Raw genomic sequence first — 23,351 nt, forward strand, 5'->3', positions numbered from 1 at the left:
ATATTGTGTGTTTACTATTTTAACAATTTGTAGAGCAGGTTAAAAGTATAAATGAATAACGTAAAGTGCAGATTAGTTTGTACCTGTTTTAACACTTAGTTATTTAACTGAAATTAATGTACCGTTACTAAATGAATTATTTTAACTCAAATGAATTATTTCAACTCCAGGCATATGGTGTTTTCAAGCCTGGGTTACAATTGTCATGGATGGAAGTTGGTAAAAGACTAGCTTGTAGTTTGATTCTATTTTTAAAAACATCTATACATACCGTAAACCTGCTTATCTGTATTCTCAGCTGTTGCTTGCTAGTGACAGTCACAACTATGGGACCAGGCTAGCCCTGAGCGGTGTTCTCACCCACCTTAAACCCAAAACTGATGTTTTGAAAAAGACTGTTATGCATAGGGCAATCACTTACTGGAATTGACTTCCACAATATCTGGTATCAATCACCAGCAGAGTGGGTTTTAGGAATAGACTGAGTGGAGAAGTATTGCGGAAAAACATTATTCTAGATCAGGGGTCTCAAACTCAATTTACCTGGGGGCCACTGGATGCAGAACCTGGGTGAGGCTGGGCCGTAAGAAAATATTTCTTAAAAAAATATTTCTTAAAAAAATCTAACATGCACTTTTTAATGAATTCACTTTTGAACGGCTATCCCGCCCTAGCAACATACTTGCCAACCCTCCCAATTTTTCTGGGAAACTCACGAATTTCAGTGCCCTTCCCGACAATCTCCCGGGGCAACCATTCTCCCGAATTTGTCCCGATTTTCACCCGGACAACAATATTAAGGGCGACCTGTAGTCGCGTCCGCTTTTTCACCATACAAACAGCGTGCCGGCCCAGTCACATGTTGTATGAGGCTTCTGCAGACACACGTAAGTGACTGCAAGACATACTTGCTCAACAGCCATACAGGTCACACTGAGGGGGGCGTATAAACAACTTCATCACTGTTACAAATATGCGCCACACTGTGAACCTACACCAAACAAGAATGACAAACACATTTTGGGAGAACATCCGCACCGTAAGACAACATAAACACAACAACGTCACTTCCTGTCAATGAAGTAGCTCTTGCTACTGGAGTTTTTTGTTAAATCTGAAGATTTTGACCACTGATTTGCGATCACAGCCACAGGAGAGTACCCTGGCATCTTCAATCTGATTTTGGTCAGTTGAGAGGCACTGATACGCTGAAAGAAGGTGAGTTGGGAGAGCCGTTAGACTCAAGCCAAAGGCGCCTTGCCGCAGTTCAAAGCGGTTGCCTAGCAACCAAAAGCTACGGCGAGTTTACAGCTGTTTTAAAGTGATCCCGACGTCGCAGAGTGATATAAGTTGACAGGCTGACACCTCAAATTGATCTCTGAACGGCGCAAGATACGAAATTGTTGGAAAAAACAAGTTAAAGTGCCGCAAGTCGCTAAAGAAGCAACTGCCGTTAAGACACAAGCAAGAGGCAGTGACGTCAGTGACTGCCGCGATGCGAAAAGGTAAAGGAAAGATTGAAATCCCGAAACCTTTGGGGTCAGCTGTTACAGAACACAACTGGGAACAAGATTTGAGGTTGGACACAGGACAAGATGGGAATCAAGAAGTGATACTACAAATACTTGAAGAAATGAAAGAAGAAATGAAAGAAATGAAAAAAGAAATGAAAGAAGAAATGAAAGAATTGAAAGAATATCTGAGAAAAGTAACAACAGAACACAAACAAGATGTGAAAAGTCTGCAGGAAAATATAGAAAATCTGCAATCTCAGAACAACAGAAGACATAATGAAGCCACTGAAATGGGCAAACGAATGAAGACCCTTCAAGAAGACAACAACATGTTGAGGAATATCATAGATGAAATGGATCAGGAAAAACGAATGAATGATATCATCGGAGACTGGGCACCGAATAAACCAAGATCCTATGTGAAAGCTGTGAATAATGAAGGTGAACCAGATGAAATGGATATGATCTCAGCAGAACAGCAAGTGGTCAACTTTCTGCAATCAAAGGAAACTGAAATTGACATTAATACCATCGAAACATGCATCCCACTGAACGGAAGAAACAACAACGCCACTCCAGTCGTGCTCGTGAAACTCGTAAACAGAAAATCTAAAATGGCATTGCTGAGACAGGGAAAGAAGCTGAAGGGAACAAATGTGTACATGAATGAGCATCTCACAAAACGCAATGCTGGAATCGCCAAGAAAGCACGCGACTTGAGAAGGCAGGGAAAAATCCAGGGAACTTGGAGCACCAACTGTAAAATCTACATCAAGCTGAATGGAGGTCCAGAAGCAAGAGTAATTGTTGTCCATGACATCAAGGACCTGGACAATTTTTAAAGTTTACACAGCTACCAAAACAACGATGATAATGGACTCTGACAGAAAACAAACACCCGCATTCAGCATCGACACTGCTATGTTCCAAGGGACGACTAAACAAGAGGACCTACATTCAGGATTGCATCCACCTACACTTATTGAGATTATTGAAACAACATCAAAGATTGTTGAACAAGAAAATATGGAACTAAAAAATTTCTGCAACAAAGATTACAAAAACCAGGATTTGGAAAATGATATAGATCCAGATACAAATTTTTTCTCCCACATCAGTAATAATTGTTTTTATTATACAGATGATCAATATAATAGCAACATTACATGCGATAACAAATTGTCAATTATTCATTTTAATAGCAGAAGCTTGTATGCAAACTACAACAACATTAAGAACTTTTGGAACACATCAACGAACCATTCAAAGTGATTGCTGTTACAAAAACATGGATTGATGATAAAAAAGGAATAGATTTTGATCTGGAGGGATATGAACTAAACTACATCAACAGAACCAACAAAAATGGAGGAGGAGTAGCTGTGTACGTGATGAAGAACCTGAACTACAAAGTGGTAAAAAACATGTCATTTGCTATAGATAATATCTTAGAATGTATAACCATTGAAATATGTCAGGAAAAAAGCAAAAACATTTTCATCAGTTGTATATATAGATCACCTAAGTCAAGTATAGAAACATTTGAAGAATGGATCAAGGCTACTTACATGGATAATGGTCAAAGAATAATGTTCTTATGTGGTGACTTTAATATTGACTTATTGAACCCTAACAAGCAAAAGTCTATTGATGACTTCATTGTACAGCATCAGTTTATATCCAAAAATCACAAAGCCAAGTAGAATCACAGCACACTGTGCCACGCTTATTGATAATATTTTTACCAATGAGTTTGACAATAACACTACTAGTGGTCTACTTATAATCGACGTTAGTGATCATCTGCCAGTTTTTACAATATATGATGGACACTACAAGAAGAACATGGAAGACAAAAGGACATTTCGAAGACTGTGCACAGAGAAGAGGATGACTGCTTTCAAAATTGAGCTACAAAAGCAAGATTGGGACAATGTGTACAATGAAAAAGAGGTTGATGAAGCATATGAACATTTCTTAAACAAGTTCATAATACTTTATGACAAACATTGTCCATGGATACAACTCAGTAATAAACAGAGAAAGAATAATCAACCATGGATGACAAAAGGATTAAAAAATGCTTGTAAGAAGAAGAATACACTATATAGAGAATTTATAGCACAAAGAACTATAGAGGCAGAAATTAAGTACAAAAAGTATAAAAACAAGTTAACAGACATACTACGATCATGTAGAAAATAATATTACAGTGAATTATTGGACAGGAACAAAAATAATATGAGAGCAACATGGGGCATCCTCAATAGCATTATTAAAAATGGCACAAAGAGGGACTACCCTCAATACTTTTTAGACGGAAATAAAAACAATGACAACATAAAGGAAGTAGTTGAAAGCTTCAATAATTATTTTGTAAATATTGGACCAAAATTGGAAGAAAGGATTCCAGACCCAGTTCCAATTGAGGACTATAATGATACCATAGAGCGAAATCCCAACTCCATGTCCCTCAGTAATGTGACACAGGAGGAAATAGTTACAATCGTGAAAAAATGTAAATCTAAGACTTCAACTGATTGTAATGGAATTGATATGGAAACGATAAAAAAGGTTATAGAAGAGATCTCAGGACCATTAATGTATATTAGTAATCTATCATTTCAAACAGGTACATTCCCAAACATAATGAAAATAGCTCAAGTTGCACCAATTTATAAGACTGGAGATAAACATCAATTTACAAATTATAGACCTGTTTCTTTACTTCCACAATTTTCTAAAATCATTGAAAAACTGTTTAATAACAGATTAGAGAGTTTCATAAATAAAAATAGAATACTCGAAGAGAACCAATATGGATACAGAGCTAATGTCTCAACTTCAATGGCTTTAATTGAAATTACAGAAGAAATTACCAATGCAATAGACAGTAAAAAATGTGCAGCAGCAGTTTTTATGGATCTAACTAAAGCATTTGACACAATTAATCACAATATTTTAATCAAAAAACTAGAACGATATGGCATCAGAGGGTTAGTCTTAAACTGGATAAGAAGTTATCTAACGAACAGGAAACAATACGTGAAGCTAGGCGAACACATGTCTACAACGCTAAATATATCCTGTGGTGTACCTCAGGGATCAATACTAGGACCTAAATTATTCAATCTCTATATAAATGACATTTGTAAAGTTACAAAAGATTTAAAGTTAGTATTATTTGCGGATGATACAACAGTGTTTTGTTCAGGAGAGAACACACAGGAGATAATACAAATAATAACAGAAGAAATTAACAAATTAAAAAGATGGTTTGACAAAAACAGACTATCGTTGAATCTTAGTAAAACTAAAATAATGCTATTTGGTAATAGTAGAAGAGAAAGTCAAACACAAATACAAATAGACGGAATAGAAATTGAAAGATTAAATGAAACCAAATTTTTAGGTATAATGATTGATGATAAATTGAACTGTAAATCTCACGTAAAAAATATACAACATAAAGTAGCAAGAAACACGTCAATAATGAATAAAGCAAAACATGTTCTAGACAAAAAATCACTTCATATTCTCTACTGCTCACTAGTGTTACCATATCTGAGCTACTGTGTAGAAATATGGGGAAATAATTACAAAAGTACACTTCATTCATTAACGGTGTTACAAAAAAGATCAGTTAGAATAATACATAATGTTGGATATAGAGAACATACAAATCCTTTATTTATTGAATCAAAGATACTGAAATTCCACGACACAGTGAATTTGCAAACAGCTAAAATTATGCACAAAGCAAACTATAACCTGCTACCCAAGAATATACAACAATTCTTCTCAACAAAAGAGGAGAAATATAATCTTAGAGAAAAATGTAATTTAAAACATTTGTACGCACGTACAACACTTAAGACCTTCAGTATATCAGTATGTGGAATTAAATTATGGAATGGATTAAGAAAAGCAATCAAACAATGTACTAATATGATCCACTTCAAGAAACTCTTCAAACCTAAAGTGTTTACAAAGTACAAAGAAGAAGAACCATGACAAACATTTTCAATTTATTTCATCCATCCATTCATTCATTCTTAAAGTAATCTTACTTATCTCATCATATGAAATAAGACTTTCTTCACCAATTATTATTATTAAATTCTTACTATTATTTATTTATTTATTTTTATTGTGATTACCTATGGAGTTTATTGTGAATAAATTGAGAACAGGAAGTGAATAAAAAAGTTTCAGCAACTGTTATGTAAATAAAAGGGGTAGGATTAAATAAGCTCTGCTTCTTCATACTCCTTTTCGAACATGTTGAAAAGAGAAACTGGAAATTGTGATGTATCATGTTGTATGCTTGCATGTTCGAAATAAACTCAAACTCTAACTCTAACTCTAACAGAACAAATAGCCAGAACACCTTGCAGCCCTAACTCTTCCGGGCTACAATATACACCCCCGCTACCACCAAACCCCGCCCCCCCAACCCCGCCCAACTCAACCAACGCACGGAGGGGGGGTTGATGTGTGGGGGGACAGGGTTGGAGGGGCGAGGTTTGGTGGTAGCGGGGGTGTATATTGTAGCCCGGAAGAGTTACGGCTGCATGGGATTCTGGGTATTTGTTCCGTTGTGTTTATGTTGTGTTACGGTGCCGATGTTCTCCCAAAATGTGTTTGTCATTCTTGTTTGGTGTGGGTTCAGTGTGGCGCATATTTGTAAAAGTGTTAAAGTTGTTTATACGGCTACCCTCAGTGTGACCTGTATGGCTGTTGACCAATTATGCCTTGCAGTCACTTACATGTGTGTACAGAAGCCAAATACAACATGTAACTGGGCTGGCACGCTGTTTGTACAGGTTGTAGAGGGCGCTAAAGGCAGTGTCATCACGGCACGCCCTTAATATTGTTGTTTGGGTGAAAATCGGCTGACATTCGAGAGAATGGTTGTCCTGAAATCCGGGAGTCTCCTGGAAAAATCGGGAGGGTTGGCAAGTATGACGCTGTCAAGCGCCATTCATATAAAACTTGCGAGCCGCACTAACATTACATTTTCATATTAAGGTGCGGGCCGCAAAATAACGTCTCGTGTCTGAGACCCCTGTTCTAGATTGTACCTAATGTCATGACTGGTTCATTTATCTTCTTTTGACTTATTATTTGCTTAACTTAATTCTTGTTTCTGGTTATTGTTTTCATATTGATATTATCTTGATTTTGAATGTACTTTATTTCATATTTTATTCATTATGGTACTTTTTCATCACTTATAATATTGTTTGTCTTTGGTACACTGATGTGTATGATGTAGGCCATTGGTGCTTTGTTTTATTTTTTGCAAAAAATATATATCTATTTCTTTTTTTTATCTTTTGTATGAACATTATTATGTAAACTCCAAGTTATTGTTTTTTGGTTTTGTTGTTACTATTTTTGTACTACAAACTTTTATTATTTATCTTGTTGTACTGCATTGTCATATTTTGTTTTGTGATTGTGTGATGTTTTTTGCCTGGACCCCAGAAGAATAGTGTAGACCAGGGGTCACCAACGCGGTGCCCGCGGGCACCAGGTAGCCCGTAAGGACCAGATGAGTAGCCCGCTGGCCTGTTCTAAAAATAGCTCAAATAGCAGCACTTACCAGTGAGCTGCCTCTATTTTTTAAATTGTATTTATTTACTAGCAAGCTGGTCTCGCTTTGCCCGACATTTTTAATTCTAAGAGAGACAAAACTCAAATAAAATTTGAAAATCCAAGAAAATATTTTAAAGACTTGGTCTTCGCTTGTTTAAATAAATTCATTAATTTTTTTACTTTGCTTCTTATAACTTTCAGAAAGACAATTTTAGAGAAAAAATACAACCTTAAAAATGATTTTAGGATTTTTAAACACATATACCTTTTTACCTTTTAAATTCCTTCCTCTTCTTTCCTGACAATTTAAATCAATGTTCAAGTAAATTTATTCTTTTTATTGTAAAGAATAATAAATACATTTTAATTTAATTTTTCATTTTAGCTTCTGTTTTTTCGACGAAGAATATTTGTGAAATATTTCTTCAAACTTATTATGATTAAAATTCAAAAAAATTATCCTGGCAAATCTAGAAAATCTGTAGAATCAAATTTAAATCTTATTTCAAAGTCTTTTGAATTTCTTTTAAAAATTTGTTCTGGAAAATCTAGAAGAAATAATGATCTTTGTTATAAATATAGCTTGGTCCAATTTGTTATATATTCTAACAAAGTGCAGATTGGATTTTAACCTATTTAAAACATGTCATCAAAATTCTAAAATTAATCTTAATCAGGAAAAATTACTAATGATGTTCCATAAATTATTTTTTTAATTTTTTCAAAAAGATTCGAATTAGCTAGTTTTTCTCTTCTTTTTTTTCGGTTGAATTTTGAATTTTAAAGAGTCGAAATTGAAGATAAACTATGTTTCAAAATTTAATTGTCATTTTTTTCGTGTTTTCTCCTCTTTTAAACCGTTCAATTAAGTGTAAATATCATTAATTATTAATAATAACATAGAGTTAAAGGTAAATTGAGCAAATTGGGTATTTCTGGCAATTTATTTAAGTGTGTATCAAACTGGTAGCCCTTCGCATTAATCAGTACCCAAGAAGTAGCTCTTGCTTTCAAAAAGGTTGGTGACCCCTGGTGTAGACTAATGGGGATCCTTAATAAACTAAACTAAACTAAAATTAGCAGTGGCAGTTTGCCAGCATTGACGGCAGCTGTGTTGAATCTGTTCACTGGATTGTAACACTAGTTAATAAAGAGATTGAATGTGCTTCGATGGCTGTCTTTTCTTCTTGTCCACAAATGTCACGTCACTTCAATCATTGATTTCTTGTTCATTATTCCCTCATAGTAGTAGAAGGGGTGTGTGTACTTAGCCTACATGTTGTTTGCTGTGTGATGTTACATCTTCCTATTTAATATCAAGTTTACTCTAGGGTGGTGCTGCTTGTTGCTTTCACGAGTAAAAAGTTACTTCTTGCATAGAATTTGCTGTGCTTCTGACGCTGTCTTGTTGACATACACACTGGAAAATAGTTTCAGTTCCAGTTTCAGTTTATTTCGAACATGCATACGTTAAAATGTAATGCATCCGATATTTCCAGTTGTTTCATTACAGCATGTCCGAAAAGGAGTAGGAAGAAGCAGAGCTTATTTAACCTTACCCCTTTTCATATCATAGCAATTGTATCCCATTTCCTTGTTCTCTGTTTGTAACAGAACAGTGAATAAATAAATATACCATAAGTAAGTAAACAAATATTAAATACATAAATAATCATTATCTATAAAAAAAAAAGTTTAAGATGTTCATCATAATTGTTCTTTTTTGTAATTTGTGAACACATGTAGTTTGAACAGTCTCTTAAATTGACTCAAATTGGTGCTTTGTTTGATTTCTTTGCTTAATCCATTCCATAGTTTAATTCTGCATACAGATCTGTTAAAGGTTTTAAGTGTTGTACGCACATACAGATTTGTTCAATTACATTTTCCTCTTAGGTTATATTTCTCCTCTTTTGTTGAGAAGAATTGTTGAACATTCTTGGGTAGCAGGTTATAATTTGCTTTGTACATCATTTTAGCTGTTTGCTAATGCACCAAGTTATTGAATTTCAATATTTTAGATAAGATTATGCTGACCATATTCTGAAATCTCAAAAAGAGGACATTTATGCGTGCCAAGGCGGGGACTAGGTGAAAATTTGCCAATGATACTCGAACTTGCTTTATAAATAATATATTTATTTAAATAAAGCATTTTTCTCCTCTGTTGACAGCAGTGTTGGCGCTAGGAATTTTCAAAATGGGGTCCCAGGGTTGGGGTTGTGGATATGGCAGTTTGTAGTGACAGTTCAGTTTATGGGCAGGGTGTGTATGAGGTAGTGCAAAGGGCTGCAGAGTAATGAGATGCGAGGCAAGGGTTTCGGCTATAAGCCGCCTACCGCCCGACCAGAGCAGGTGGAGTTCAGGGGTTGAGAGGTGGAGATCCTTGGGCTCAGGCTCAAGGCCTATCTACAGCTCGCCATCCAAGACTTAGGGACCTGGCCTACGTAAACACAGGACCCGGAGTTCAATCAATGTGCGCACATAAACATCAACATTAAGTCATCTATTGTTCGACCTTCAATAAATAAGTTACACTTATTATTATCATTATTAGCAATAATACTGCTAACATTAACAATATTAAACCATCCCATGTATGTACAACATAACAAACACGACAGTACACAGTGTTGTCACTATGACGGGTACAACATGAACAATATTAAACAATAGAAAATAACAGTGACGTCACTATGACGGGTGTAACATTAACAATATTAAACAATAGAAAATAACAGTGACGTCACTATGACGGGTGTAACATTTACAATAACAGTGACGTCACTATGACGGGTGTAACAGTGTTCATTCATTGTCTTTACCGTAGCATAAAAAGTGCACATGGCCTTAAAACGCCACAACACTCAGTCACCATATGTAAGTACCCAAAATAAAGACTCTAAATAAATATAAATTCAATGGGATCAGAAACATTGGAGGAAACGGGATTAAAAGCCGATGCTAACCGCCCATAGACAATACATGGGTACGGCTAGCAGCTACTATTAGCAAACAGATTCACTTACCAACTCGGCTTAATAACACTCTCTCGTCGCAACTCGGCCCTGATGGTCGGCACCTATAAATTTACAATTAATTGTAAAATGTTGGACGGTTGTTTTTACGATATGCAGGCAAACGACAACTTTAAAACATACCGGCTTCAGATGTGCCCAGGTTTAGCCACCGCACCTGGCAGCCATCTTGGGACGGTGGATCATATAGAGCGCGATAAACTGCAGCGGGTCACGTGATAGGCTGCAGCGGGTCACGTGAGCGCGTGTGTTAAACTTGTGAGATTAAACTCGTGAGATTAAACATGGAAACGGCGCAGGTAATATGAGGGGATGCCATGAGAGGAAATATGTCTTATTTCCCACCCGTGTTTCACGCACGCCTCCACACTTTGTTTTGTTTAACCCCTTCTTAACTCTGGACGTACATTGAAAATACCCGGTACACGCAACCCTAACTCAAAATGCCGGACATTTCAGGCATTTAAGAAACCCCGCCCGGACACCCCAGAAATCCCCGCAAAAGAGGACATGTCCGAGGAAAAGAGGACGTATGGTCAGCCTAGATAAGATAAATAAAGTATGTTGTATGTTCTCTATATCCAACATTATGTATTATTCTAATTGATCTTCTTTGTAACACTGTTAGTGAATGAAGCGCACATGTGTAGTTGTTTCCCCATATTTCTACACAATAACTCAGATATGGTAAAACTAGCTAGCAGTAGAGAATATGAAGTGATTTTTGGTCCAGAACATCCATCCATCCATTTTCTACTGCTTGTCCCTTTTGGGGTCGCGGGGGGGGGTGGAGCCTATCTCAGCTGCATTCGGGCGGAAGGCGGGGTACACCTTGGACAAATGGTCCAGAACATATTTTGCTTTATTTTATTTTTCATTATTGACGTGTTTCTTGCTACTTTGTTGTTTATTTTTTACATGAAATTGTGATGTATCATGTTGTATGCTTGCATGTTCGAAATAAACTCAAACTCAAACATGACATTTGCAGTTCATTTGATCATTTATTATTAAACCCAAAAATGTGTTTTATTTTACACTTTCAATATCTACTCCATCTATTTGTATTTGTGTTTGACTTTCCCATCGAATAGCATTATTTTAGTTTTACTGAGATTCAAAGATACTGTGACGATCTGTCACTTCACTTCTGTTTGTGGTTCTCTGTTTTGGTGTTTTTTTTCTGTCGGCGCTCTTATTTTTGTTCCCCTTCCTGCTTGTCTCCCTGAGCGCTCGTTTCCCTCACCTGTCCCTGATTGGCAGCTGGTTGCAATACCAACAAATTACCACAGCTCTGGTTGCAATTGCCAATCAGGCAGCTATTTATGCCTGCCTCGTCTGTTCGTTAGTGCTCGGGGATTGTTAATGTTTAGGACCTTTGCATGCATGACTGGTTCTCCCTATTTTGAGTATATTAAAGATTCTTACCTGCACATCGTTCTCCTGTTTTCTGCATCTTGGGGTCACAACCACCGCAGCCATGCGAGTTCACCACTGATGGTGTGTTTTTGTCAAGCCATCTTTTTAATTTGTTAATTTCTTCTGTTATTATTCGTATTAGCTTCTGTGTGTTCTCTCCTGAACAAAGCAGTTGTATCATCTGCAATAATACTAACTGTAAGTTCTTTGTAACTTTACAAATGTCCTTTATATAAAGATTGAACAATTTTGGTCCAAATATTGATCCCTGAGGTACGCCAAAAGATATTTTCAGCTCTGTAGAAGTGTGTTCGCCTATCTTCACTTATTGCCTCCTGTTGGTTAAGTAAGTTCTTAACCAGTTCAAGACCAACCCTCTGATTCCATACCTTTCTAATTTGTTTATTAAGATTATTTACCACTTGCCAAGATTTTAAGAGCTATTTACTTATTTATAGTCATTGACTATACATCAGAATCTTAATTTTAGCATGAATAATTATTATATTTTGTCTCACCCAGTTAAAAAATCTTAAAATTTAGACAAATATTTAAATAAGATATTTTGGTATTCCCCACATGAAACATCTTGTTTAAAGATTCTGCATCATCCCGAGGATGCTTAATTTAAGAATGTCAACTTGAAAAATGCTTGTTTTCAGAATGAAATACTTATTTATATGTTAAAAATCCTGCCAATTTCTAGATATACAAATCTTAATTTAGGTTGTCTTATCAGGTACAATAAACTCGCTGCATGGATGGATTATTTCACTAGTTTTTAAATACTGTTTTCCTAAAATCCAGTCTTGTTATGTTATATTTTGTCAGCTTTTTTTGCAGTGCAACCACATCAAAAGTAGTGTGCCACGTTACATGAAACATATCGGCAATGGCATTGTAACATACATAAAAGTAATTCATTAGATTACTCGTTACTGGTAAAAGTAAGGGCGTTAGTAATGTTGTTGTTTTTTAACACTGGTAATAGATAATAGTTTCTAATTTTGTGTAGTTATTGTTTTGCTATATTGACTTTGTTTTCCTCAAACAGTTGTATGTATTAAAAACAATAAGGAACTAGTATCGTGTTGATATTGTTACACTGTCAATAACACTCACTATAAATATATTGAACAATTTACAGTTAATAACTGTGATCGGTATTGGTATCAGACAATTTCACCCATGGATGATCGGTATGGCAGTATAAAACCTTGGACTTGGCTTGGACTTGGGGGGTCTTGGTCTTGGCTTGGACTTGGGGGATCTTGGTCTTGGCTTGGACTTGGGGGGTCTTGGCTTGGACTTGGGGGATCTTGGTTTTGGCTTGAGGGGTCGCGTCGTGGAGCTGCGACTGGCGGCACTTGGCGTCGTGGAGCTGCGACTGGCAGCGCTTGGCGTCGTGGAGCTGCGACTGGCGGCGCTTGGCGTCGTGAAGCTGCGACTGGCGGCGCTTGGCGTCGTGAAGCTGCGACTGGCGGCGCTTGGCGTCGTGAAGCTGCGACTGGCGGCGCTTGGCGTCGTGAAGCTGCGACTGGCGGCGCATGGCGTCGTGAAGCTGCGACTGGCGGCGCATGGCGTGAAGCTGCGACTGGCGGCGCTTGGCGTGAAGCTGCGACTGGCGGCGCTTGGCGTGAAGCTGCGACTGGTGGCGCTTGGCGTGAAGCTGCGACTGGTGGCGCTTGGTGTGAAGCTGGGCATGGTGGAGCTTTGCATGGTGGAGCTTGGCGTCGTGGAGCTGCGACTGGCGGCACTTGGCGTCGTGGAGCTGCGACTGGCGGCGCTTGGCGTCGTGAAGCTGCGACTGGCGGCGCTTGGCGTCGTGAAGCTGCGACTGGCGGCGCTTGGCGTCATGAAGCTGCGACTGGCGGCGCTTGGCATCGTCAAGCTGCGACTGGCGGCGCTTGGTGTCGTGAAGCTGCGACTGGCGGCGCTTGGTGTCATGAAGCTGCGACTGGCGGCGCTTGGCGTCGTGAAGCTGCGACTGGCGGCGCATGGCGTGAAGCTGCGACTGGCGGCGCTTGGCGTGAAGCTGCGACTGGCGGCGCTTGGCGTGAAGCTGCGACTGGTGGTGCTTGGCGTGAAGCTGGGCATGGTAGAGCTTTGCATGGTGGAGCTTGGCATGGTGGAGCTGCTAGGCATGTTGATAGCCTTGGAGCAGGGCGTGGAGCAGGTGGAGGTGGCCTAGCTGGAGGCTGTGGCTTGGCAGGTCGAAAGACTGGTGGTGGCGGCCGTGCTGGTGGCTGTGGCTTGGCGTGACAAAATTCAGGTGGTGGTGGCCGAGCTGGGGGCTGTGGCTTGGCATGGCGATGCTGACCCACCCCACCTGAACAGTTCCCAGCCCTAGCACCCCCTTCAAGGAGCGGATCCCAGACGCGCTCCCCGCGGTCTGGAACCGTCTTTTGGGGTGGGTGGAGGGAGGTCAGGAGGGGGGAAAAATCCTCCCCTCTAAATTGTCCAAAATGTCTTTCCTTACCCCCCACCTGGGCTTTTGTGGGTGAAAAAAAAGAATTGTTTCTTGACTTGGGCGTGGCTTGAGTCCTGGGGGGCGGGGCATGAAAAGTGGGTGACTGTGACTGATATGCTCTAATTTGTAAAAACATGTCCTGATAATGCTTTATCTTGGACTTAGAGTCTTTTGCTGGGGGCGGGTGATAAAAAGAAAAAGAGTTCAGAAGAAAAAAAATCCTGGTCTGTGATGTCATTTTGGAGCTGCGGAGCTGGCAGCAACCTGCTTCCGCCCGGAGTGGGAGGAGCCTGCGGCAGCGCCGCACGCTGTCCGCTCGCCTTCCCTGATGTCCTTGGTCTGGAGCGGCGCTTCCGGGACTGCGGTGACGCAGCGCCGTCCTCGGACCAACTTGGAGCTCAATGGCACCAGATTTCCATCTGGCCCCCACATCAGGTCTCTGCGCTTCCCGGAGGAATAACGCAGCGTCTCTTCCTCCATCGCGCGGAGGACCTCCCACGCTGCCTCGTCGAAATTGTTCAATTTTCTTGCGGAGAAACTCTTCTGCTGGCATCCTACTGTCAGGACTAGGTTCTCGGGTTGTGTTTCTCCAGAAGGCAATGGAAAATTGGCGCGTGCAAGACGTGAATTTAAATACATTATTTATTTTTAACACTAATAAACTAAAAAGAGGAAGCAAACAAATGGCGCGCACAAAGGCGGAAATACAAACTTGACTAAGAAACAAAAGACATGCACGTGGGCACAAAAACTATGAACAAAGAAACAAAAACACTAACTGTGGTCTTAATAAACAAAACTTACTTGGCATGAGAAAAAACATGCAAAAGAGCAGCATGGATCATCAGAGTGGCAGGAGTGTGAATGTGTGAGGACGCCAGGACGAACAACAGAAACAGACAGATTGAAATAGTGACGTGATCAGTAAAAACAGGCGCGTGACTCGAAACGTGAAACAGGTGCGTGACAAGACAGGTGAAAACTAATGGGTGACCATGGAAACCAAACCAAACAAAGAAGTGCAACCAGGAACTAAAAAGAGTCCAAAAAACCAACACATGGCCAAAACAAAAACATGAACAGACATGACAAGTATGAAGCAAAATACGTTTTATTGCAGGATTTTACACCCATCACTCAGCCCATCAACACCACACCAACACTCAACTCCGCCCTATTTGCTCCCCCCACAACACCCCACTCCACTTTCCCTCTGACCTGTGGACTTCAGGTCTGCATTTAACCCACCCCCAATCTGAAAAACACTAAACATTTAGACCTGTTGCTGTGAAACTACCCTGGAACTAGTCTGTCAATGTGAATTTACTACCTCATGTTCACTTCATTATCCTTTAGCTCTATTCACCACTGCATCATTATTCCATTAGCCTTGCACATATTAGTTAGTTAAGTAGTTGTTGATAATTATACTTAATTATTTATCTTTATTGTTGACATTGTACAAAGAGAGAACAGTCTACAAAGCCAATATGTGTGTGTTAAAAATACATGGTCAATAAAGCTGATTCTGATTTTGAACAATCAAAAATAATGCTTGTAACAAGAAGCATACATTATATAGGGGGCGGCATGGCATAGTGGGTAGAGCGCCCGTGTCAGAAACCTGAGGGTTGCAGGTTCGCTCCCCGCCTCTTACCATGCCGTTGTGTCCTTGGGCAGGACACTTCACCCTTGCCCCCGGTGCCGCTCACACCGGTGAATGAATGTTGAATGAATGATAGGTGGTGGTCGGAGGGGCCGTAGGCGCAAATTGGCAGCCACGCTTCCGTCAGTCTACCCCAGGGCAGCTGTGGCTACGAAAGTAGCTTACCACCACCAGGTGTGAATGAATGATGGGTTTTTAACATGTAAAGCGACTTTGGGTACTTAGAAAAGCGCTATATAAATCCCAGTTATTATTATTATTATTATTATATAGAACTGTTATAACACAACGAGCTACAGAGACAGAAAATAAGTACAAAACATATTTTTTAAAAACTAGCTCACTAGCCTTTTACAAACTTTTACGAAATAATATTACAGTCATTTATTAGACAGGAACAAAACAACATGAAAGCAACATGGGGGCATCCTAAATAGCAGTATTAAAAATGATGCTAAGAATCACTACTTTGTGAATATTGGACCAAATCTAGAGACAATTATTCCAGATCCTATGTCAGTTGAGGGCTTGAGTGACACTATAGACCAGAGGTGGGACCAAGTCATTGCTTTGCAAGTCACAAGTAAGTCTCAAGTCTTTGCCCTCAAGTCTCGAGTCAAGTCCCGAGTCAAGACAGGCAAGTCCCGAGTCAAGTCCAAAGTCAAGACTGGAAAGTCTCAAGTCAAGTCCCAAGTCCTGCATTTTGAATTTCGAGTCCTTTCAAGTCCTTTTAACCACAGACTAATATATTTACACAGATTGTGTATGCTTTTAAAACGCTGTATTTATTTATTAAAACAAGTGCATTTGAAATTGCAGGAAAAAAAATAGTGCTGACATTGCACTTCATAATAGCACTATTAACCAGTTATTTTAAACATTTAACTCATTCCTTTACAGAATAAACCCATTTGAAAAAACAAGTGCAACTGTGCTTATTTGTACAAAAGTGTTAACATTGTATTTCCATGGCATATTGCATTGTAACTAGTTCCACAGCAGTTTCTATCCTGTTCTTACCTTATCTCATTGATCTCATCTCGTACTGTCTGTGTGTTTATGTGTGCGTACATATGAAAAACATAACAAAAACATTAACAAAACAATGAACAGAGTTGTACTTTTTAGATGTCAGGGCCCTATGCAATATGTACACATATTGTTAATATAGTATACATTTTAACGTTACGTTACTGTGTGTGATACATTGACTAACGTAACGTTTTGTCTAGGTACCTCATGCAACCCTGCTTAAAAAAATCACTTGGCAAAAAGTATGAATAAGGTAGCGAACTGCAGTGGACGCAACAGATTGCCGTGTTTGCAATGACGTTATAACCATAGACATCTTATAAGTAGAAGCAGCATTGGTTGCTGTGACGCGAGCAATTTGGCCGCCATCTTGAAGTAGTGACAGTTGACAGGTAGAAAATAAAGATGGTGTTCAGCGTTTTCCTACTCAAATGAGCGGACTGTTGAAAATAGGAATCGGGGGATTACTTTTCACAAGTAAGATTTAACATTAATGTACTATTGGTTGTATTTTATGAAAATAATATTACCACAGAGTTGAGAAGGAGCAAATATCTTCAATATTTGTATGTGAAAATCACAAATAAATCTTCTGGGGGAGGATGACTGCCCTACAGGGGTTTGGTTTACAAACTTTCAGCCCCACCTAAAACAAAATTCACCAGCCGCCACTGATTATGATGCATTCTCATTTTAGGCAAAATATAAGACAATACTTTCTTAACAGTATAATTGTAACCAGGAATAAGTCTTCAAGTAACAATATTCAAATACTAACATTGTTGGGTAAGACAGAATTTGGTTTTATTCTGAATCCAGTGAAACAGATTGGTGGTTTTAGCTGATAAAGACTTTCAGGTGTTTATATATGTTTATGTTGAAGTCTTTGGCAGACGCTTTTATCCAAAGCGACATACATAAAAAATACATATAAAACAATGACTGTAAACATGATCATTTAAGGGAAGAATGTAATACAAAATATCAATACAAAGTGCCAAGACAGACTCTCTGCTGCTGCAGCAACAGAGATACGGTCTATAAGATATATATATATATATATATATATATATATATATATATATATATATATATATATATATATATATATATATATATATATATATATATAATGTATTCATACATTGTTTATGTAGGATGTACGCATGTATACATAACCTAATCATATTGTTTCTTCAATTTAAAAATAGCTGACCGTTTTTTCCCCTTTCTCTGGGATTATATTCCCAGTTTTGATCTCGGACGTCTGGTCACTTATAGCGAATAAGAATATTATATTACTGTTAAGCAAACTATGAATAATAAAACACGCCAAAACATGTTTCCTTTATCATAGCTACACGTATGACAAAAAAGCGCGTGAAAATCAGTGGTTTTCAGTGAGGTAAGATGAATTAAATGCGCTGACAGTTCATTGCTCCTGCCAAATGAATTGCGCTGAGTGGAGCGGATCACCACTCCAAGATGGTGGCCCCGCGTCTCGTCTGCGCCTGTAGGCAGTGGCGCTCGATGCTGCGTACCCTTATAAGATGTCTAAGGTTATAACGTTAGCAGTGAGTTTACAGCCTCACTGATTTAACTACACAGCAAATAAAAGTTACGTTACTTAGCCAATAAACGTTATCTTACATTCAAAACTTACCCTTTGTGCAACTTCAAATGTCGAACGAAGTTGGAAGTTGTTGCGTCTCCGTCTGTAATATTCGAACTGCGTGATTTGCATACGGCAATTCGTTTTTTGTTGACCAAGTCGTAGTTTTAATACCCGAACGAAATTAACTTTGGCATAATTGTTTCTCACTGCCGCATTGTTTGACAACTCTTGTTCGGTGGTTGTCCTGCAATTTGATTGGATGAATGCTGTGTGATGAAAACAACGTACATCTTATTTGATTGGCTGTTGTACTGAGAGCACACCAGCTGACAGGAACAACACGCTGATAGACACAGACGAAGAAAATGAAAAATACGGAGCGGCGCGCTCCCAAATAACTTTTTAATCTTTGGGTTTTGGGGAAAGTAGCAAGTCATGTCAAGTCAAAAGGCTCAAGTCCAAGTGAAGTCACAAGTCATTGATGTTAAAGTCTAAGTCGAGTTGCAAGTCTCTTTACATTTTGTCAAGTCGAGTCCAAAGTCATCAAATTCATGACTCGAGTCTGACTCGAGTCCAAGTCATGTGACTCGAGTCCACACCTCTGGTAAATATTGTCCTTTTTAGACATATGTTTGTATGAGATACAGTACATGGTCAGAGTGATGCCCTGTGCCATAAATGTGGCTTGTCATGCAGTATGTATAACTCACTTTTACATGGGCAAATAAGAAAGCTAAATAATAACAATGGTGGCGGTAAGCAGTCAGAACTGCTTAATACTGGATTGGCAGCCTCAGGGAGCTTTACAAGGCCAGTGTATATTCAATATCACAATACATTGTTAATGATATGTTAATCTTATACATTATGTTGTGGCGGTCTTGAATCAACAAGTAAAAGTCAGAGGCGCTTCATCTGTGCTGGAGAAAAACACTCTTTCATGGTGCAAACAAATGCCAACACTGGCTTTACATAGCAGAGATTTGATAACAAGGGGGAAGGTCACCTAGCACACCACTAACTAGACATGGTGCAACACAAAAACACAAAATAATTGCGCAACATGTAACAGGTAAGGAGCTATAGATATAGGTGATATGGCCTAAAATATATATTGCAACATATAATGCAGCATCTTGCAATAACAATATACATCGCAATATAATATTTGGCATATAAATGATAACAGGAGCATTTCAAAGCAAGTTACAAAGGTTCCTAATTTGGCTGCTGACATATGCAGTATCATATTGTGTCATTTAAGGATGTAATATTTTGTTGAAATCATTATAATCTACTAGTAGATATTGTTATAATCTACTTTCAGATTTACTGAAAATGTCTGGTTATTTTCTGCTTTAACATGGTTCTATCTACACCATCCATCAATCGTCTTCCGCTTATCCAATGACTGGTCACGGGGGCAGCAGCCTAAGTAGAGAAGCCAAGTCTTCCCTCTCCCTGACCACTTTGTCCCTGGAGGATCCCAAGGCGTTCCCAGGCCAGCTGGGAGATAAAGTCTCTCCAATGTGTCCTGGGTCATTCCCTTGGCCTCCTACCGATTGGACGTGCCTTGAACACCTCAGGTAGGCATCAGGGGGTCATCTTAACCAGACTCCCGAACCTCCTCACCTGGCTCCTCTCAATGTGGAAGAGCAGTGGCTTTACTCTGAGCTCCTCCTGAATGACAGAGCTTTAAGGGTGATGCTCTGCCAACCCAACAGAGGAAACTCATTTCGGCCACTTTCAGTCATAACCCAAAGCTCCTGACCATAAGTGAGGACTGGAACGTAGATTGACCGATAAATTGAGAGCTTTGCCTTCTGGATCAGTTCCTTCTCCACCACGACGGACTGATACAGCGTCCACATCACTGCAGACGCTGCATCGATCCGCCTGACGATCTCACAATCCACTCCTCCCTCACTTGCGAACAAAACCCAGAGATAGCACTCCACCCTTTTCCGGGCGAGAATCATGTACTCGAACTTGGAGGTGTTGATTTTCATCTCAGTTGCTTCACACTCAGCTCCGATTCAGTGAGAGCTGAAGATCCTGGCTAGATGAAGCCAACAGGTTCACATCATTTGCAAAAAGCAGAGACCTAATCCTGCAGCCACCCAACCGGATCCCTTTCTGACTGCGCCGAGAAATTCTGTCCATAAGAGTTATGAACAGAATGGGTCACAAAAGGAAGCCCTGGCTGGATCCAACCCTCACTGGAAACAGGGCCGACTTACTGTCGGCAATGCGGACCAACCTCTGACGCTGAAAATGCACGGAGCGGACCGCCACAATCAAGCAGTCTGATACCCATACCATTCTCTCTTAGCACTCCCCACAGGAATTTACGAGGGACACAGTCGAATGTCTTTTCCAAGTTCATAACGCTCATGTAGACTGGTTGGGCAAGCTCCCATGCACCCTCAAAGACACTGCTGAGAGTATAGAGCTGGTTCACAGTTCCACGCCAAGGAGTGTGAGCCCGCGATAATTGAACACACCCTGCGGTTCCCCTTCTTAAAGAGAGGAACCACCACCCCGGTTTGACAATCCAGAGGCACTGCCACTGATGCCCACGCAATGCTGCAGAGTCTTTTCAACCAAGACAGCCCCACAGCATCCAGAGCCTTAAGAATTCCGGGCGGATCTCATCCACCCCCGTGGCCCTGCCATTGAGGAGCTTTTTTATCTACCTCAGCAACCTCCGCCCCAGAAAAAGGAGAGCCCACCAGCACTACTTCCTCATAGGAAGACGTGTAGGTGGGATTGGGGAGGTCTTCGAAGTATTCCCTCTACTGATCCACAACACCCACGTCGAAATCAGCAGCCCGCCGTCTCCCACATACACCCACCCCTGTTTACATTCAAGAGCTCCAGCTTAGCCCTTAGAATGACTTATTGTATCCTCCTGCGGTGCGTAGTGTAGCATGTTAGCTATTCCTTGTCCTCCAGTGATAAAGCTAAGAAATGTAGTTTACTTGGAACCATTGAGGCGAGGATCGATTAGTTAACCGGCTTAGAAGTTTTCACTGTGGAGGGACGTTAGTGGCTACCGAGGACGCTACATTGCGTTGAGGACGTGGTCGTTCATTTGTCGCTGTCAAATTTGCAGTACACAGCTAGAATGTGTCATCAACATGCATTACCACGATATGACGATAATATTTAAAGCGACAACTACGGAGGTGATAGAAAATGACTAAGCAACAGAAGCACTACGGTGACCCTAAAATATGTATTAAGGTTGGTTCAATCTTGTCTTGGGTCGTGGCAAGAGCAGGGATTTGTGGCTAAGGTTGGTGACCACTGAAATAAAGAATAGCATGTTTGACATTGAGTCCGAATGGGCCTTGTTTTGTACCTCCATTGCTGCTGCTGCTGATCAGAGCTGTGGTTGCAAGGCGGTTGGTGCCTGTCATGGCGGCAACCCCCAAACCCGATGGTGGACACCAAAAATTAAGGGTTAATTAAGGGAGCTGAAGAAGGAATAGTACCGAGCATGGCTCACTTGTGGGACTCCAGTAGCAGCTGACAGGTACTGACAAGCCAAGGAAGCCGCGGCCTCAGCGGTGGCAGAAGCAAAAACTTGGGCATGGGAGGAGTTCGAGGAGATGATGGAGCAAAGAGATTCTGGCAAATAATCCGATGCCTCAGGAGGGGGAAGCGGTGCCCTGTCCACATTCTGTATAGTGGGGGCGGAAACCTGTTGACCACTAATGGGGATATAGTTGGGCGGTGGAAGGAATACTTTGAGGATGTCCTTAATCCTACAGACACACCCTCTGTAGAGGAGGCGGACATGTCCATCACTGGAGCCGAGGTTGTTGAGGTAATTAAAAAATGCCCAGTGGCAAGGCCCCAGGAGAGGACAAGATTCGCCCCGAATACCTCAAGGCTCTGGATGTTGTGGGACTGTCGTGACTGACACGTCTCTTCAATATAGCGTGGAAGTCTGGGGTCGTACCTCTGGATTGGCAGACCGGGGTGGTGGTCCCCCTTTTCATGATGGGGGACCGGAGGATGTGTTCCAATTATACAGGGATCACACTTCTTAGCCTCCCAGGGAAAGTCTATTCCAGGGTGCTGGAGAGGAGAGTCCGTCCGTTAGTCGAGCCTCGGATTCAGGAGGAACAATGTGGTTTTCGTCCTGCTCGTGGAACACAGGACCGGATTTATACCTTTGATAGGGTACTGGAGTGGGCATGGGAGTTTGCTCAACCAGTCCACATGTGTTTTGTAGATTTAGGAAAAAGCATTCGATCGTGTCCTTCGCAATGTCCTGTGGGGGGTGCTTCAATAGTACAGGGTCCAGGGTCCGTTGCTACAGGCCACACGGTCCTTGTACAAGCGGAGCAGGAGTCTGGTTCGCATTACCGGTAGTAAGTTAGACAATAGCCCAGATGTTGGACTTTGCCAGGGCTGCCCTTTGTCACCGGTCCTGTTCATTATCTTTAGCAGCTCAGTCGCCAGAATTTTTCGGCAAAAATAATGGTGCCGTCTTTCAATGTAATAAAATGGCCATAGATTTTACGGTAAAAACTGGCAGCTCAGGCACCAGTATTTCACATAAAACAAAAGTCGCCATGCTTCGCCCATGTCCTCTCATGAATACCTAAATGCGTCGAAATTTAGCATCCTTCACATGCCTAATCTGTCCGGGTAAAGTTTGAAAGCAATCGGAGGAAACACCATTGAGGATCTGGTTACAGAATAACACCTAAATGGTAAAAATCTGCAGAAAATTACCTTTTTAGAATGTTTTCAAGTTAAAAAGGTACATAAAAGATGCAAAGTTGTATGCTAACTGAATAAGGCACATGACTGTGACAATCTCTATTACCTTATGATTAATTATTGCCAGTATGAGGCTAAAATCCCCACACGTACTGTTGCATGGTTAAAATCGCTGTTTGGCCTGCTGACCATTGGCACATTTTCACTTTGGCAAAAGGGCAAAAGGGTTGGGCACCCCAGCTCTAGACCTTCTCCATGT

At 40.4% G+C, this 23,351-nt stretch overlaps 1 protein-coding gene and 1 long non-coding RNA gene across 2 annotated transcripts in view; one reads left to right on the top strand and one right to left on the bottom strand.

The window, feature by feature from the left end:
- Positions 1-23,351, top strand: part of dlgap4a (discs, large (Drosophila) homolog-associated protein 4a) — a 271,658-nt gene that overhangs the window by 106,094 nt on the left and 142,213 nt on the right. The window lies entirely within an intron of this gene.
- Positions 9,205-10,341, bottom strand: LOC133653117 (uncharacterized). The gene is made up of 3 exons (XR_009826663.1): positions 10,277-10,341; positions 10,145-10,197; positions 9,205-9,558 (listed from the first exon to the last, which is right to left on the bottom strand). It is a non-coding gene; the product is annotated as an uncharacterized LOC133653117 (long non-coding RNA).

This window comes from Entelurus aequoreus, linkage group LG07, assembly GCF_033978785.1.
Source record: "Entelurus aequoreus isolate RoL-2023_Sb linkage group LG07, RoL_Eaeq_v1.1, whole genome shotgun sequence".
Classification (NCBI taxonomy): Eukaryota; Metazoa; Chordata; class Actinopteri; order Syngnathiformes; family Syngnathidae; genus Entelurus; species Entelurus aequoreus.